This window comes from Notamacropus eugenii, chromosome 3 (genome assembly GCF_028372415.1).
Source record: "Notamacropus eugenii isolate mMacEug1 chromosome 3, mMacEug1.pri_v2, whole genome shotgun sequence".
In the NCBI taxonomy this organism is placed as follows: domain Eukaryota; kingdom Metazoa; phylum Chordata; class Mammalia; order Diprotodontia; family Macropodidae; genus Notamacropus; species Notamacropus eugenii.
This window is the reverse complement of record NC_092874.1, coordinates 304,017,891-304,034,278: the sequence shown is the minus strand read 5'-3', so window position 1 is coordinate 304,034,278 and position 16,388 is coordinate 304,017,891. Positions and strand designations below refer to the sequence as shown.

At 43.2% G+C, this 16,388-nt stretch overlaps 1 protein-coding gene across 6 annotated transcripts in view; it reads left to right on the top strand.

Moving 5' to 3' along the window:
* Nucleotides 1-13,960: 13,960 nt before the first annotated feature.
* The window catches only part of PPP6R2 (protein phosphatase 6 regulatory subunit 2), a 136,260-nt gene continuing 133,832 nt past the window's right edge, over nucleotides 13,961-16,388 (top strand). For 3 of the 6 annotated variants that reach the window (XM_072596444.1, XM_072596442.1, XM_072596447.1), the window contains exons 1-2: nucleotides 13,979-14,133; nucleotides 16,283-16,359. The gene's annotated coding sequence lies outside the window, so the exon portion shown is untranslated. Of the gene's footprint in view, nucleotides 14,134-16,282; nucleotides 16,360-16,388 lie in introns of all 6 variants that reach the window. The other 3 variants (XM_072596443.1, XM_072596446.1, XM_072596449.1) reach the window with 3 other exon arrangements.

Here is a 16,388-nt window from a genome sequence, read left to right as displayed (position 1 = left end):
CCCGAGTCTTACCTTTCACCTTTGCAGGTCTTTGGTGGCCAACTGGATAAACTTATTGAGAGAAGAGACTTTACAGAGCCGAACAAGGGTTAGGCTTTATTCAGGGTCTTAGTTACATGTGCAGGGTGAATTCTTCCTCAGGAGAGAGGAATCCTCCTCCTCCCAAGGGGCAAGGATCATACAGCAAGAGAATGGGAGCGGGAGAGGGGGGGACCCTCTTCCCTCCAAGGGCCCCTCAGCTCGAAGAGCGCCTTCAGGCTTTCCTGTCCCTACTTAAGTTCTCCCGCCGCATAGTTTGCATGTGAATACCGTGCCTGCTCTCAGCCCCTAGCTAGTCAACAACAGGTGTGCTCAGACCACGGGCCAATCTCAAGGGTGGGATGCTCTCCCCAGCAAGTTTCCCACTGAGAAGAGGTGGAATGCACGAGATAGCCCGTGTTTCACGCCTCAGTTCCCAGCTGTTCCCTGGGGGGCCTCATGAGACCTCTGAGGTTTAGAAGTCCTCACCTTTACCTGCCTGAGACTGTCCACGTGAAAACTGAGCTTACACCCCCAACAAGAAGGAAAGCAGAAAGCTGGGAAACAACTTCTACAGCCAATGTTTCTGATAAAGGCCTCATTTCTAAAATATAAAGAGAACTGAGTCAAATTTATAAAAATACAAATTCTCCATTTGATAAATGTTTGAAGGATAAGAACAGGCAGTTTTCAGATGAAGAAGTTAAATTATTATTTATAGTCATATGACTCTAAATCACTATTAATTAGAGGAATTCAAATTAAAACAGCTCTGAGGTACTACCTCAAACCTACCAAATTGACTCATTTGGCAGAAAAGGAACATGATAAATGTTGGAGAAGATGTAGGAAAATTGGAACACTAATGCTTTGTTGGTGGAGTTGTGAAGTGATCCAGCCATTTTGGAGAACAATTTGGAACTATGCCCAAAGGGCTATGAAACTGTGCATACACTTCAATCCAGCAATACCACTACTAGAGAGATGACTCAGGATGAGGCAATTGGGGTTAAGTGACTTGCCCAAGGTCACACAGCTAGTGAGTGTCAAGTGTTTGAGGTGAGATTTGAACTCAGGTCCTCCTGACTCCTGCACTGGTGCTAGCAGCTAGGTGGTGCAGTGGATAGTCATCCTGATGAATATCTGGTCACTGGATTCAGATGGCTCTGGAGGAGAAATGAGGCTGGTGACCTGCACAGCCCTCCCTCACTCAGAACAAAGTCAAGTGCAAGTCATGTCATCATTTCCCTGATGGCATGGTCTTCCTTGGCAATGAAGGATGAACACACACCACTACTAGGTCTATATCCCAAAGAGATTATAAAAAAGGAAAAGGATCTGCATATTAAAAAAATATAGTAGCTCTTTTTGTGGTGGCAAAGAATTGGAAATTGAAGTGGGGAATGACTGAACAGTTGTGATACATGAATGTAATAGAATTTCAGAAAAATCTGGAAAGACATACATGAATTGATGCTGAGTGAATTGAGCACAACCAGGAGAATACTGAACACAGTAACAACTGTGTGGTGATCAACTATGATAGACTTAGCTCTTTTCAGCAATACAGTGATTGAAGACAATTCCAAAAGACTAGTTATGGAAAATGCTTTACATCCAGAGAAAGGACTATGGATCCTGAATGCATATTGAAGCATACTGTTTTCATCTTGTTTTTTGTTTTTTCTTTCTTGTGGTTTTCCCCTTTGGTTCTGATTCTTCTTTTACAACATGACTAATATGGAAATATGTTTAATGTGATTGTACATGCATAACCAATATCAGATGGCTTATTGTCTTGGGGAGGGTGGAGGGAAGGGAAAGAAAGAGAAAAATTTGGAACTCAAAATCTTACAAAACTAAATGTTGAAAACTGTCTTTACCTGTACTTGGAAAAAAATATTATTAGGTAAAAAAAAAAAAGAATTGATGAATAGGATATTTTCAGAAAAACCTGAAAAATCTTACATGAACTGATGCAAAGTGAAGTGAGCAGAACCAGAAGAATAGATCAACTGTGAATGACTTAGCTATGCTCAGGAAAACAGTGATCCAAGACAATTCTTAAGGATTCATGATGAAAAATGCTATCCACCTCCAGAAAAAGAACTGATGGAGTCTGAATACAGTTGAAAACATACTTTTAAAAACTTTTTTCTTGTTTTTTTTTGTCTGTGTTTTCTTTCACATATCTAATATGAAAATATGTTTTGTATGACTATATATGTGTAACATATCAAATTGCTTGTCTTCTCAATGAGGGGAGAGAGGAGGGAGGGAGAGAATTTGATACTCTAAAATTTAAAAAAGTGTTACACATGTTTTACATGTAATTTTTAAAAAAAATTTGGGAAACAAAAAAAGAAATCTTTATCAGAGAAACTTGCTCCCAGTTTCCTGCTTCTCTCCTAATTTTAGTTGTATTGGTTATATTTGTGCAAAAACTTAAATTTTATGGAATCAAAATTATACATTTTATCTCTTGAGAACTCTCTCTCCTGCTTGGCATAGATTTGAGAGGTAATTTCTTCTTTTTGATGTCACTCTTTAATGTCTAAATCATGTAGCCCTCTGGAGTTTGTCTTGGTATACAGTGTGAGACACTGGTTTAGCGTTTGGGAGGCTCTGAAGAAAAGTTTGGGAGAGAAGAGGTATTACACTGAATACTAAACTGAAGGTCTACAGAACCATTGTGCTGACCTCATTGCTGTATGCCTGTGAAACATCGACAGTCTACCAATGCCATGCCAGGAAACTGAATCCCTTCCATTTGAACTGTCTTAGGAAGATTCTGAGGATCACCTGGCAGGATAACATACCAAACAGTAAAGTTCTTGCTCAAGCTGAACTGCCAAGCATTCAAACTATGCTTCAGAGAGCACAACTCCGATGGGCTGGCTATGTTGTTCGAATGCAAAATGTACGCTTGCCAAAAAGACTGTTTTATGGAGAACTGACATGGGGCAGGTGATCACATTATGGTCAGAAGAAGCAATAGAAGGACACTCTCAAGGTCTCTCTCAAAAACTTTGGATTTGACTGTACAACATGGAGACACTGGCACAGGACCTCTCAGCATGGCATGCTCACAATAGAAAGGGTGCTGTGCTCTATGAGCAAAACAGAATTGAGACAGCACAAAGTAAATGTAGGATGTACAGATTGGGAGTATCCACCCCAAACATTCACACAGACTATCTATGCTCAACCTGTGGTAGAACATTCTGAACTCATATTAGTCTGATCAGCCATAGCTGGACACACTGAAACTTCACTTTATCATGGTGATATCATTTTGATCCTCTTCGAAAACAAAGGACAACAACCAACCAACTTACTCTGTTCCATTGATGAACTTCTCTGTTTCTTAATCAGTACCAAAATGTTTTCATGATTATGAGTTTGGAGTATATTTGGGGATGTGGATCTACTAGGCGTTTTTTCTTCCTACTTTCTTTTCATTAATTCCTCTAGAAGCTTTTATTTCTCCAGATGAAATTTGTTACTTTTTTTAGCTCTATGAAAGAAGACTTTGGTAGTTTGAATGGTATGACACCAAATAAGGAAGTTAATTTATATAGTATTGTTATTTTAAAAATTATATTAACTCTTCCTATCCATCAACAATTACTATTCCTCCAGTTATTTAGATCTATCTATTTTTATATAAAGAGTATTTTATAATTGTGTCATATAGTTCCTGTGTATGACTTGGCAGATAGACTCCCAAGTATTTTATACTGTCTGTAGTTATTTTGAGTTGAATTTCTCTTTCTGTGTTTTCCCGCTCAATTTTGTTAGTAACTATATAGAAGTACTGATGATTTGTGTGAGTTTATTTTTATATCCTGCAATTTGTTGAAGTTGTTAATTATTTCAGTTAATTTCTTAACTGATTCTGAGATCCTCTAAGTCAACTATTATGCCATCAGAAGAAAGTGATAATTCTGTCTTACTCTTCACTTATGGTTATTCTTTTAATTTCTTTTTCTTGTCTAATTGCAATAACTAGCATTTCTAGTAAAATATTGAATAGTAATGGTCATAATAAACATCCTTGCTTTATGCCTGATCACATTAGAAAAACTTCCAGCATATCTCCCTTACATATAATGCTGGCACTTGGTTTTAAGTAGATACTACTTGTCATTTTAAGGAAAGCTCTATTTATTCCTATGCTTCCTAGTATTTTTTTCTTAAACAGAAATGAATGTTATATCTTGTCAAAGACTTTTTCTGCATCTATTACTATAATCATAGGATTTTTGTTGTTTTTCTTAATAATATGGTTAATTAGGTTAAGCTTTCCTAATACTGAATCAATATTGAATCAACCCTCTATTGCTAGTATAAGTCTAGCCTGGTTATAGTATGTAATCTTTGTGGTATATTGCTATAGTCTCCTTGTTAGTATTTTATTTAAAACTTTAAAAATAATAGTCATTAGGGATATTCATTTATAGTTTTATTTCTCCATTTTGACTCTCCCTGGTTTAATTATTAAAACTGTACTTGTGTAAATAAGATTTATCTAGGTCTGAGAGTGGTAAATTGACAACCCCCCCCCAGTTGTAGTTTTACTATCTATTTCCTCCTACAACTCATCTAATTTTTACTTTAAGAATTTAGGTACATTTGGTGTGTGTATATATATATATATATATATGTATATATATATATATATATATATATATATATATATATATATATATATATATATATATATATATGTATATACTGATATTTATCATCTATGGTACTTTTTGGCAAATGTAATTTCCCAGCTAATTTCTCTTAGGTCTTTTCTTGTTGTTCCTTTGAGATCATGATTACTATTCCTGCTTTTTTTTTACTTCAGTTGAAACATAATACATTCTGCTCTAGTCCCTTATTTTAACTCTATCTAACTTTCTATTTCTAGTTCCTTGTAAGTATTATTGGATTCTTGTTTCTTTTTTAAAATTTTCTTTTTTTCTTGGATCAATATTCTCTTTTTAAATTTTTATTTTAAATTTATTTATTTGTAGTTTTCAGCATTCATTTCCACAAGATTTTGAGTTCCAAATTTTCTCCCCATCTCTCCCCCCCACTCCAAGACACTGTGCATTCTGATTACCCCTTCCCCTAATCTGCCCTCCCTTCTATCACACCCCTCCCTTTCCTTATCCCCATCTTCTCTCTTTTTTTTGTAGGGCAAGATAGGTTTCTATACCCCATTACCTGTATTTCTTATTTCCCAGTTGTATGCAAAAACAATTTTCAACATTCATTCCTAAAACTTTGAGTTCCAACTTCTCTCCCTTCCTCCCTCCCCACCCATTCCCACTGAGAAGGCAAGCAATTCAATATAGCCATACATGTGTAGTTTTACAAAAGACTTCCATAATAGTCATGTTGTATAAGACTAACTATATTTCCCTCCATCCTATCCTGTCCCCCATTTATTCTGTTCTCTCTTTTGACCTTGTCCCTCCCCAAAAGTGTTTACTTCGAATTATTCCCTCCTCCCATTTGCCCTCCCTTCTAATATATCCCCCCACTTGCCCCCTTCTCCCCTACTTTCCTGTAGTGTAAGATAGATTTTCATACCAAATTGAGTAAAGCATGTTATTCCTTCCTTAAGCCAAATGTGAAGAGAGTAAGTTTTACTTTTTCCTTCTCACCTCCTCCCTTTTCTCTTCCATTGAAAAAGCTTTTTCTTGCCTCTTTTATGAGAGATAATTTTCCCCGTTCCATTTCTCCCTTTCTCCTCCCAATATATTCCTCTCTCACCCCTTAATTTTTTTTAGATATCATCCCTTCTTATTCAACTCACCCTGTGCTCTCTGTCTATATGTGTGTGTGTGTGTGTGTGTGTGTGTGTGTGTAATCCCTCCAACTACCCAACTACCCAAATACTGAGAAAAGTTTCAAGAGTTACAAAAAATATTATCTTTCCTTGTAGGAATGTAAACAGTTCAACTTTAGAAAGTCCCTTATGATTTCTCTTTCCTGTTTACCTTTTCATGCTTTTCTTGATTCTTGTGTTTGAAAGTCAGATTTTCTACTCAGTTCTGGTCTTTTCATCAAGAATGCTTGAAAGTCCTCTATTTCATTGAATGACCATTTTTTCCCTGAAGCATTTTACTCAGTTTTGCTGGGTAGGTGATTCTTGGTTTTAATCCTAGTTCCTTTGACTTCTGGAATATCATATTCCAAGCCCTTCAATCCCTTAATGTAGAAGCTACTAGATCTTGTGTTATCCTGATTGTATTTCCACAATACTCAAATTGTTTCTTTCTAACTGCTGGCAATATTTTCTCCTTGAACTGGGAACTCTGGAATTCAGCTACAATATTCCTAGGAGTTTCTCTTTTTGCATCTCTTTCAGGAGGTGATCAGTGGATTCTTTGAGTATTTATTTTGCCCTCTGGTTCTAGAATCTCAGGGCAGTTTTCCTTGATAATTTCATGAAAAATGACGTCTAGGCTCTTTTTTTGGTCATGGCTTTCAGGTAGTCCCATAATTTTAAAATTGTCTCTCCTGGATCTATTTTTCCAGGTCAGTTGTTTTTCCAATGAGGTATTTCATATTGTCTTCTATTTTTTCATTCTTTTGGTTTTGTTTGTAATTTCTTAGTTTCTCATAAAGTCATAAACTTCCATCTGCTCCACTCTAATTTTTAAAGAACTATTTTCTTCAGTGAGCTTTTGAATCTCCTTTTCCATTTGGCTAATTCTGCTTTTTAAAGCATTCTTCTTCTCATTGGCTTTTTGGACCTCTTTTGCCATTTGGGTTGGTCTATTTTTAAAGGTGTTATTTTCTTCAGCATTTTTTTGGGTCTCCTTTAGCAAGCTGTTGACTCTCTTTTCATGATTTTCTTGCATAACTCTCATTTCTCTTCCCATTTTCTCCTCTATCTCTCTTACTTGATCTTCAAAATCCTTTTTGAGCTCTTCCATGGCCTGAGACCATTGCATATTGTTTTTTGGAGGTTTTGGATGCAGAAGCCTTGACTTTTCTGTCTTCCTCTAATGGTATGCTTTGTTCTTCTTCATCTGAAAGGGTGGAAGAAAATGCCTGTTCACCAAGAAAGTAACCTTATAGTTTTATTTTTTTCCCCCTTTTTTGGGCATTTTCTCAGTCTGTTACTTTACTTTTGAGTCCTTTGTCAAGTGGAGTGTATGCTTTAGGGACCTGTAAGTTCTCAGTTCCTCCAAGGTGGCACAATCAAGAGGGAGGAGTTTACTCCTCTCCTGGCCTGCGCTCTGCTCTGGAAGCAATCACAAGCTTTTCTGCCCAGGATCTGTGAGTAGAATTCCATCTCCAGAGCCTCCACCAGGCCAGTGCTCCTCCTCACCCCAGGACCGCCACTCAGGGCTGAGATCCAGATTGTCCGCTCTATTCCCCCAGGGTTTTTAGGCCAAGGGCTCCAAAAATGGATGCTGTGCCACAATGGCTTCTGCCGCCCTGGGATCAGGGCTGAGGCTGGACCTTGCTCCCTTCTCACCCAGGTGAAAGAGCTTTCTCACTGACCTTTGAAGCTGTCTTTGGCATTTGTGCGTTGAGAAATCTGGGAACCACAGCTGCTACCTGTGATTCTGCATCTTGAGGTCTGTTCCAGTGCTGTCAATGTTACACTGCCTGGCCAAGGCTGGGCTGTCCTCTGCTCTGAGCCTGATGCGATAGACCTTTCCTATTGGCCTTTTAGGCTGTCTTGGGCTGGAAATCTCTTTCACCCTGTTGTTTTGTGGCTTCTGCTGCTCTAGAATTTGTTTAGAGTCATTTTTTAAATGTATTTTATGAGCTATGGGAGTAGAGCTAGAGCAGGTCAGTCCTTTTACTCTTCCACCTTGGTTCTGCCCCCCCCCCCCCCATTCGCTTCAAATCCATGCTGCTCTCCACTTCCATTTTATGAGTGAATTCATCCTATTCACATTCACAATTATGATTGCTAATTGTGGATTTCCTGCCAGCCTATTCTCTTAAGCTTTTCCTTCTCTTTTCCCCCCTCAACTCTTTAAGATTTTTGCTTCTGAGGAATTCCTCCCTTATTTCCCTTCCCTGTTCTTATAATCCTTTCCTCCCTTCCCTTTATCTTATCTTATCTTTTGTTTCCCAGCTGGGTAAGATGAATTTCTGCACAAATATATGTTTGTATATGTGTTCTTCCCTCTTTTAACTAGTTCAGATAAGAGTGAGATTCAAATGTTACTCACTCCCTCCCACTCCCTTCTTGTTGTGTAGCCTCTGCTTGAACATCTCACTTACATAAGATAATGTTTTCTTTTCTTTTCTCCCTTTTCCCCTCTCTGTTTATTCCTCTTCCCCTCCAGTTCTTTTCTTATAAGATCATCAAAGCATAATAGGATTACTCTCATACTCTGTATCTAATTAGATTCCCTCTATGATCCTGATCGTGATAGGGTTCCAAGGGATTCTTGTAGCATTTCCCCAACTAAGCATATAAACAGTTTGACTTTGTTAGTCCCTGATGATTGCTCACTCATGTTTTCTTTTTATGTTGCTCTTGACTTTTGTTTGCATTTCAAAGATTCTGGTCTTTTCATCAGGAATATTTGAAATCCCTCTATTTCATTAAAAAAATCTACTTTCCTCCTGTAGGATTATATTCATTTTTGCTGGATGAGCTTATCTTGGTTTCAAGCCTGCATCTTTTGTCTTTTATAATATCATATTCCAAGCTTTCTATGAAGTGATGACTGCTAAATCTCGTTTGGTCTTGACTGTGGCTCCTTGGTACTTGAATTCTTTCTGTCTGCTTGAAGTATTTTTTCTTTGAACTTTGATCTCTGAATTTTGGCTTTAATATTACTTGTATTGAGGTTTAGGGGTGCTGGAATCCCAAAATAGTGACATGCAGGTCCTGTCCAAATGAATTCGACCCAAGCTTTCTTTCAACCAAAGACAAGGTCTATTAGAACACCTATTGGGTGGATGAGATTTTAAGAATCTTCCATATTTGTGACACTTACATTGGCAAGTAGGCCAGATTGAATGGAGGCCATTAATGGAGGCCTTAATGGAGGCCAGGATGGATCTTACATATAGAAAGATTGTGGGAAGGATCTAGGAGTGGCCAAGTAGTTTGGAGTGACTGGGAGGTAACAGAGAAGGGTGGGGAATGCCAGAGACCTGGACTATGTGGCCAAGGTAAAATGGGGTCTAGGTAGGATCAAGGGTGGTAAGCAGCTGGGGGTGCTCAGGAAGTAACAGAGAATGGAGGGTTGGGAACAGAGAACTGGGAGATTGGGTGTAGGGCACAACGAAAGGCCAGTTGAGAAGATTACTGGAATGGGTAGATGCCTCAGGTGAACACTAGAGACATGACCATGTGGGAAAGTTCAAGGAAAGTTGGGGGAAGGCAGGTTTCTAGAGCCTATATCCTGTCACTTGGAGTTATCATTTTGGGGATTTCTTTCAGGAGGAAACTAATGAATGCTTTCTATTTTGCCCTCTGATTCTAAAAGATCTAGGCAGTTTTCTTTTATGATTTCTTGAAATATGATGTCTAGGCTCTTTTTTTATTTTTGGTCATGGCTTTCACAGAGTTCAATGATCCTTAAGTTTTCTCTCCTCAGCCAGTTTTCTAGGTCAGTTTTTTTTTGGCTATGAAATACTTCACTTCTCCTTTTCCTTCTTCTCCTTCCCTCCTCTTCCTACTTCTCTTTTGACTGAATATTTCTTTATGCAGTCATTAGTTTCTGTTTTATCCATTCTAATTATCAAGAATTTTTCCCTGGGTAAGTTTTACTTCTCTTATTTCAAGCTGTTAATTCGCTTTTCATATCTTCTACTTTTTTCTCTGCTGCTCTCATTTGTTTTTTAAAATAATTTTTGTTGTTCATTCATTTCAGTTATGTCTGACTCTTTGTGACCCCATTTGGAGTTTTCTTGCCAAAGATACTGGAGTGGTTTGCTCTTTTCTTCTCCAGCTTATTTTACAGATGAGGAAACTGAGGTAAACAGGGTTAAGTAAGTTGTTCAGGGTCACACAGCTAGTCAGTATCTGAGACTGAATTTAATCTTCAGTCTTCCTGACTATAAACCCAGCATTCTATCCTCTGCATCACCAAGCTGTCCCAAAATAATTTTGAACTCTCTTTAAAAAAAAAACAATAACTCTTGCAGGAATTCTGGTTAACTTGTGTCCAAGTTACATTTTTCTTTGAGGCTTTGCTCTTAAATATTTTTAAATAATTCTCTTCTATCTGAGTTTGTGTCTTGAGCTTCCTTGTTGCCATAAGAACCCTTTATGGTGGGATTCTTTTTTTTGTTAAGTTCATTTTTCCAGCCTACTTCTTGACTGTGGGCTTTATGTTTGTGCTAGGGTCTGCATACTGCTTCAGGGAATATCTGATCTCATCTTCTCTCTTCTGAAATCCTGCTGTTTCCACAGCTCAGGCTGAGGGGTTTGCCAGCTTTCAGTGCTCCCAAAGTGATGTGCTGGGAGGAATTCTGCTTGCTGCCTTCCTGATCTGAGGCTCCTGATCTAGGTAGGTGTTTGTTGGCTTCTCCCTCCTTGGGGGTTTCAGTGGATGGCTGCTTTTCTTAGCTACTATTAGCTTCCTGGAAGGCCCTGCAGGTTCAAGTGACTGAACTTTAGCCTCCTCTTTGATCTGGGACTCCTGCCTTAGTTATTCCACTGCTTCTACCTGGGCAGGTGTCTCAGATTGAGACCCCACTCTGCTCCAAGGGTCAGAGCCACTCAATTACAATTTGCTTCCAAACTTGTTCTTTGCCTAGTGCAGAGGCTCAGTGGTCATCACTCCTCTCTACCACCATAGTCCCACTAGGGAACTGTACAGTAGGTGACCAAGCTGCTAGATGGCACCAGTTCCTGCACCCTGAGCTAGGTCAGGGATCCCCTAGGATTTCTTCCTGCCCTAGTACCCAATCCTACTTCTCTTTTAGTCCCTAGGTGCTGATGCTGTCAAAATGGCATTCTCCTGACCAGAACCACTTTCCAGTGTCTGTAGATATCTCTGCCTCCCTAAGCCACCATAAGCTGTAAAAATTACCTTTTATGACTTTTTCTTGGCTATTCTAATAAAAATTTGGTCTGGTGCATTTTCTAGACCTTTGTGGTAGAGGGGTGATGGGAGAGATAAGCTGTAACTACTCTACCATTTTGAAGCCATCTTTGTCTTCAGATATGTAAATGGTTGTCATGTGGAGAAGGGATTAGGTTTGTTCTGTTTGGAATAAGAGCCATACCCCAATTGATACATCCCAAAGGATATGAAGACAGTTTTCAAAAGAGGAAATCCAAACTACTAATACCTATATGAAAAAAAAATCACTATTAGAAAAATGCAACCTAAAGCCATTCTGAATTACCACATTGTACCCAGGTTGACAAGAGTTGATAAAAAAAAGGAAAATGACAAATGCTGGAGAGGCTGGGGGAAAATAGTACATTAATGCAATGCTGGTGAAACTGAGTTCAACCATCCTGGAAAATGATTTGGAAATAGGCCCCCAAAGTTACAGATACTGTGTATATCCTTTGATCTTGTGATATCAGTTAGGGTCTTTACCCTAACCAGACCCCACAGAGAAAGAGGAGTACCCATCTGTACAAAAATATAGCAGCTCTTATTATGGCGGCAAAAAACTATAAACATCAATTCCCATCAGTTGGGGAGAGGCTGGACCAACTGTGGCTTGTAACTAGAATGGAATACTAGTGTGCTATAAGAAATGACTAAGGGGATGGTTTCAGGAACCTGGGAAGACAGTTATAGCATGGTGGATAGAGCACTGGACTTGGAATTAGGAGGTCCTGAGTTTGAATCCTGCCTCAGAGACTTTCTAGTTCTGTGACTGGGCAAGTCACATAACCTCTCTCAGCCTGAGAAACAATTGATACGATAACAACCACATCAATTTATATAACAGCAGCATCAAACAGCTTTGAAAGAATGCGGAGCTCTTGTCAGTGCAACGACTAACCCTGATTTCAGAGGACTCATAATGGAGCATACTACCCACTCCTGACCAAGGGACGGGGGCTTGTGGTGCACTTGGAGATGTAGATTTTCCAGACACGGCCATAGGGGAAATTTAGTTTGCTTAGCTACGTACACCTGTTACAAAGTTTTGTTTTGTTTTTAGTAGGAGGTGGAGAGATGGTAGGAAGGAGTCAAGAAGGATTTTTATTTGAAAAAAAAAAAAGGTTCTGTTTGGTCCCAGAGAATAGAACCAGAAAGCAAGAGACAGAAGTTGCAAAGAGGCAAATTTGGGCCTGATACCAGGAAGAAAATTGGTAACAATGGGCTGGGTCAGCACAGACTGGGATGCCCTCAGTCCTCTCTTCTGGGAACTCTCCAGGCAGAGACCAGGAAGCTGTGGGCTGTTACCAGGGTGATTCCTTTCATGAGGGCTCCCTTCCCACTCTCAAACTTTTCTTCCCTGGCAGCAAAACCAATCAACACACCTGGGGTATTTGCCTTTATTTGTCATTTTTGCCATTCTGCTGGTTGTGAGGCAGAGCTTCAGGGTGCTTGTGTTTTCTCTGTGTCCTTTATTAGTGATTCGACATGATGCTAATTGGAAATTCTTTGGAGACTCTTGTATTCCAAGTTTTGCAGCTTTTCAACACCAGTGGAATCTTGATATTGAAAGGAGAGGCCCTTTGTTAATTTTTTTAAAATAAATTTTTGATATTTCCTGTTTTCTTTTTAACATGATAGTATCCCATGTATTCCTCCCCCTTCCCCTCTCAGAGAGATTATACTGTGGGACAAAAGGTATTTTTTGGAGAGGAAAAAAAGATCCGTGCAAGTGATTTATTCGTTGAAAAAGACCGACAAACCCCTTCAGTGTGTGACCCCCTGTAGGATTCCCCCTTTCCCCCAGGGGTGGGCTGAGGTGGTCTTCTCAGCTGCCTTCCTTAAGTCCTGCTTGTTACCTTCACTTGTGAGCCCTTGGTTTTGGTTGTAGCCACGGACATGCTTGTTGTCGGTCAGTGCGTAGAGTGCGTTCCGGCTCTGCTCACTGCCCTCTGCATCAGTTCAGACGGATCTTTCCAGACTTCTCCGCATCCATCACACGCTTCATTTCTGAGCACAAGAATATTCCACTGCACTGCGGAACCACACTTTGTTCTGCCATCCCCCGTCAGTGGGCACCTACTTTATTGCCAGTTCTTAGGAGCCACTAAAAGTGCTGCTATTGGTGTTTGGGGACTGTTTTCTCATCCACGCCGTCCTTTGGCTATCAGTTCAGTCATGCTGTCTCTGGGTCATCTTGGCTCGAAGGTCGAGTGTGCAGCGGCCTTCCAGGGCCCATCTCGAGGCTAGTTAGGCAGGACCAGCGCACTTCGGGGCCGGCATGGAGGCCCGTGGTGCCCGGTACAGAGCGCGTAGGAAGCTGCAGGCCCGCGGCGCCTCGCCAGTCTCCTGAGCTGCCCAGCTGGGCAGTCCCTCTTCGCTGGGGCACCTTGTGCACGCGGCTGCAGCCCCCGGGAGATCTTGGAGACCACTGGGGGGTGCCTGGCCAAATGCCTGGCCTTGCAGCCCCGTGACGTGGGTCCGAGCACAGCCCTGTGAGCGTGACTCTGCGTGTGTGTGGGGGTGCCTGCTGCCTCCGCCTGCCCCGCCCCGCGCCCTCTTTCCCCCAAGATCCATGGGCATGCAGCTTCGCCAGGGCACTTATCAGAGACCCAGGATGGCGGGTGGAGCGCCAACAGCCATGCGGCCGGGCGAGGGTTCTCCAAACGGAGGCCCAGCAGGTTGGCAGGTGGATCCGGCACCTCGCAGCGCCACCCGGCTGCCTCTGGCACCACGTGCTCGCCCTGAGCTGGGCGGGCGGGCGGCCCAGCGAGCGGGGCGGGGCCTGGCGGGGAGGTGGGGGAGGGGAGGACGCCGCACGCCGCGGACCTCGGCCTCAGACCCCGCCCCGTGCTCCGCGCGCGCGCGCTCAGTCGCCCCGCCCCCGGCTCCGCCCCTCCGCGGGCGCGCGCGTGTCAGGCGCCTCTGCAGCCGCCATTTTGGAGTGAGTCGGCCCGAAGCCCGAGCCCGCGGCAGAGCCGGTGAGGCCTGCGGCGGCGGTGGTGGCGGAGCCGCGGAGCGCCCGGAACGGCCGGAGCCCGGTGCCGAGGCAGAGGCGCAGGTGAGGGAGGGTCGGCGGGGGGGGCGGGAGTAGGCAGCGGGCTCCCCCTCCTCCCCCCCGGGCCGGGCTCCTGTCACCCCCCCGCCTGCCCTTCCCCCGCGCTGTCACTTCACCTGTTGCTGTCACCGGCCCGGAGTGCCCCCCCGTCTGTCATTGCCCCTGCCCTTGTCCGGCCCCCGCCCCTGTCGTTGTCTCTCCGCCGTGTCACTGCCCCTCCGGCGTGAGGCCGTGCCCTGGCCAGGCCCACCGTCCCGTCACCGCCCCCGTCCCTGTCCCGCCGCCCCTGTCACTTCCCTCCTCCAGGGCTCTGCCTCCCGCGGTCCCTGCTGCCAGGGGCCCTGCCAGAAGCCGCCTCTTCCCCTGGGGGGGATGGATGGACTGTCACTGACCCTGCTCCTGGACTTAGTCACCGACCCCTCCCGCTCCCCCGGAGATGTGTCCCCCGTCCATCCCCCTTCTCCGCCCTGCTTCTGGGTTCCCAGGCAGCACCCTCACCCGGGGCCCTTGGCCCGGCGTCCCCCTTCGGCCCTCGCTGCCCCCGCTGTGTCCGTTTCCTTGTGTTCCAACATCGAGGATCCCTTTCTGGACCTTGTCGCGGGATCCCCCTTGAGCCTCCCGCTCGGCCTGGCAGTCCAGCCGCCTTTGGGTGCATGGGTGTTCCCTTTTCTGTCCGTCACTGGCCCTCGGGGTGAGGCACTGATGGACGCCCATGTCGTAGACTTAGCGACCGTGGCCAGCCCGGGCTGGGGCAGCGCTGTGTTGGTGTCTAGCCATCTGCATCTTATAAAGGACCTAGTGGAGCTGGGCAGCCAAGACCTGGGTGCCAGGCACTGACGCCTACTGGCTCCGAGAGCCTGGGCGAGCCGCTGAGCCTCTGCGAAGTCCGGGAGCCTGGGCCGTGGCAAACCCAGGGCTCTGCGAAGTTTGGATCCCGTCACTGAGGTCGGGGGGCCACATGTGGCCTCCAGGCTGTAGATCAGGCACTGATCTCTGGTGGGGGAAGTCCCTGACAACAGCACAGGCCTGCAAGGGGACAGATAGCATCAACTGAAGGAGCTGGAGATGTTTAGTCAAGAGACTTGTGGGACAGTGGGCAATGATTGCTTTCTCAAAGTATTTAAAGGGAAATGTCACATGGAAAAGGCAAAGAGCCTTGTTCTGCTTGTTTCTGGTTTGGCTTTGCAGAGGGCCATTTCGACTTTTCCTCCGTTCTCCTTTGCTTCTCCAGCCCAGTGGGCTCATTGCCTGTTCCTCATTTACTTTTGTAAGCCTTTACCATCTCCTTCATTTGTTTCTTTGGAGTCTGCATCATTACTAGTAGAAAACAGATTGCAGAATTTCAGTTTTCAATCTGCCATTTACCATATATAACTTCAAGCAGATGTCATTTGTGAAATGTATATTAAAAGTATTTGGTCAAGAAAATTTTTTCTTTAAGTAGGAGCTGGTTAGACTGGATGGCCCTGGAGGCCCCTTCCAGCTCTTGGAACTCTTGGACTCTTAAGAGACTCCCCACCATCTGATGGCAGTGGGGGTGGCTTAAATCTTTGGTAAAGTTGTCTGGGGACAAAAGATCCTGGTTTCAGGATTTGTTTCCAAAGCAGTATGTTCAGTCAGGCCAGTATTTGGCTTTTCTCTGGGAGACATCCCAGCTCTGAAGTAATGGTAAATACACAGGGATCTCCTCCCCCAGGACAGGGGTCCTCTTGTTGATGGAGTCAGTCTTGGGAGAACAACTAGAAAGCTGCTCTTGGCCTGGTTGGGAGCATAGCTCCTCTTACATTTTGGGCCCCACTTTGAAAGTCATGTGGCATATGGGTTTCTCACTTGGGGGCTCATTTTGTCAGAGTTCCGTTCATTTAGTTTTAATTTTTGGATTTATTGGGCTAACAAGCTTCAGTCTCTTGGCTAATTTTCAAGAGTGGCATTCATTTTCATTGGGATATTTAGGGCAGAAATGGCTAATTCTTCTTGGCTTTGCCCCATCCTTCTCTACCCCATAGCAATGATTTGGAAGAATAAGGTTCAAGCAGATTGTTAATTAGAGACCTTAACTAGTAAATGTTACAAAATGTTTTGAAAATGAATATTTAAAATATGTATTTAATGTAGTTAATATTGTGGCCATTTTCTTGTGATCCCATTTCAGCAATCTAAGAACCAGTGGATTTGGCAGGGTGATCAACAGAACCAGGGGATGTGGTGCCTTAGATTGGTTGGTTTAAGGTAATGAAATTTAAAATTATGGTTATTTT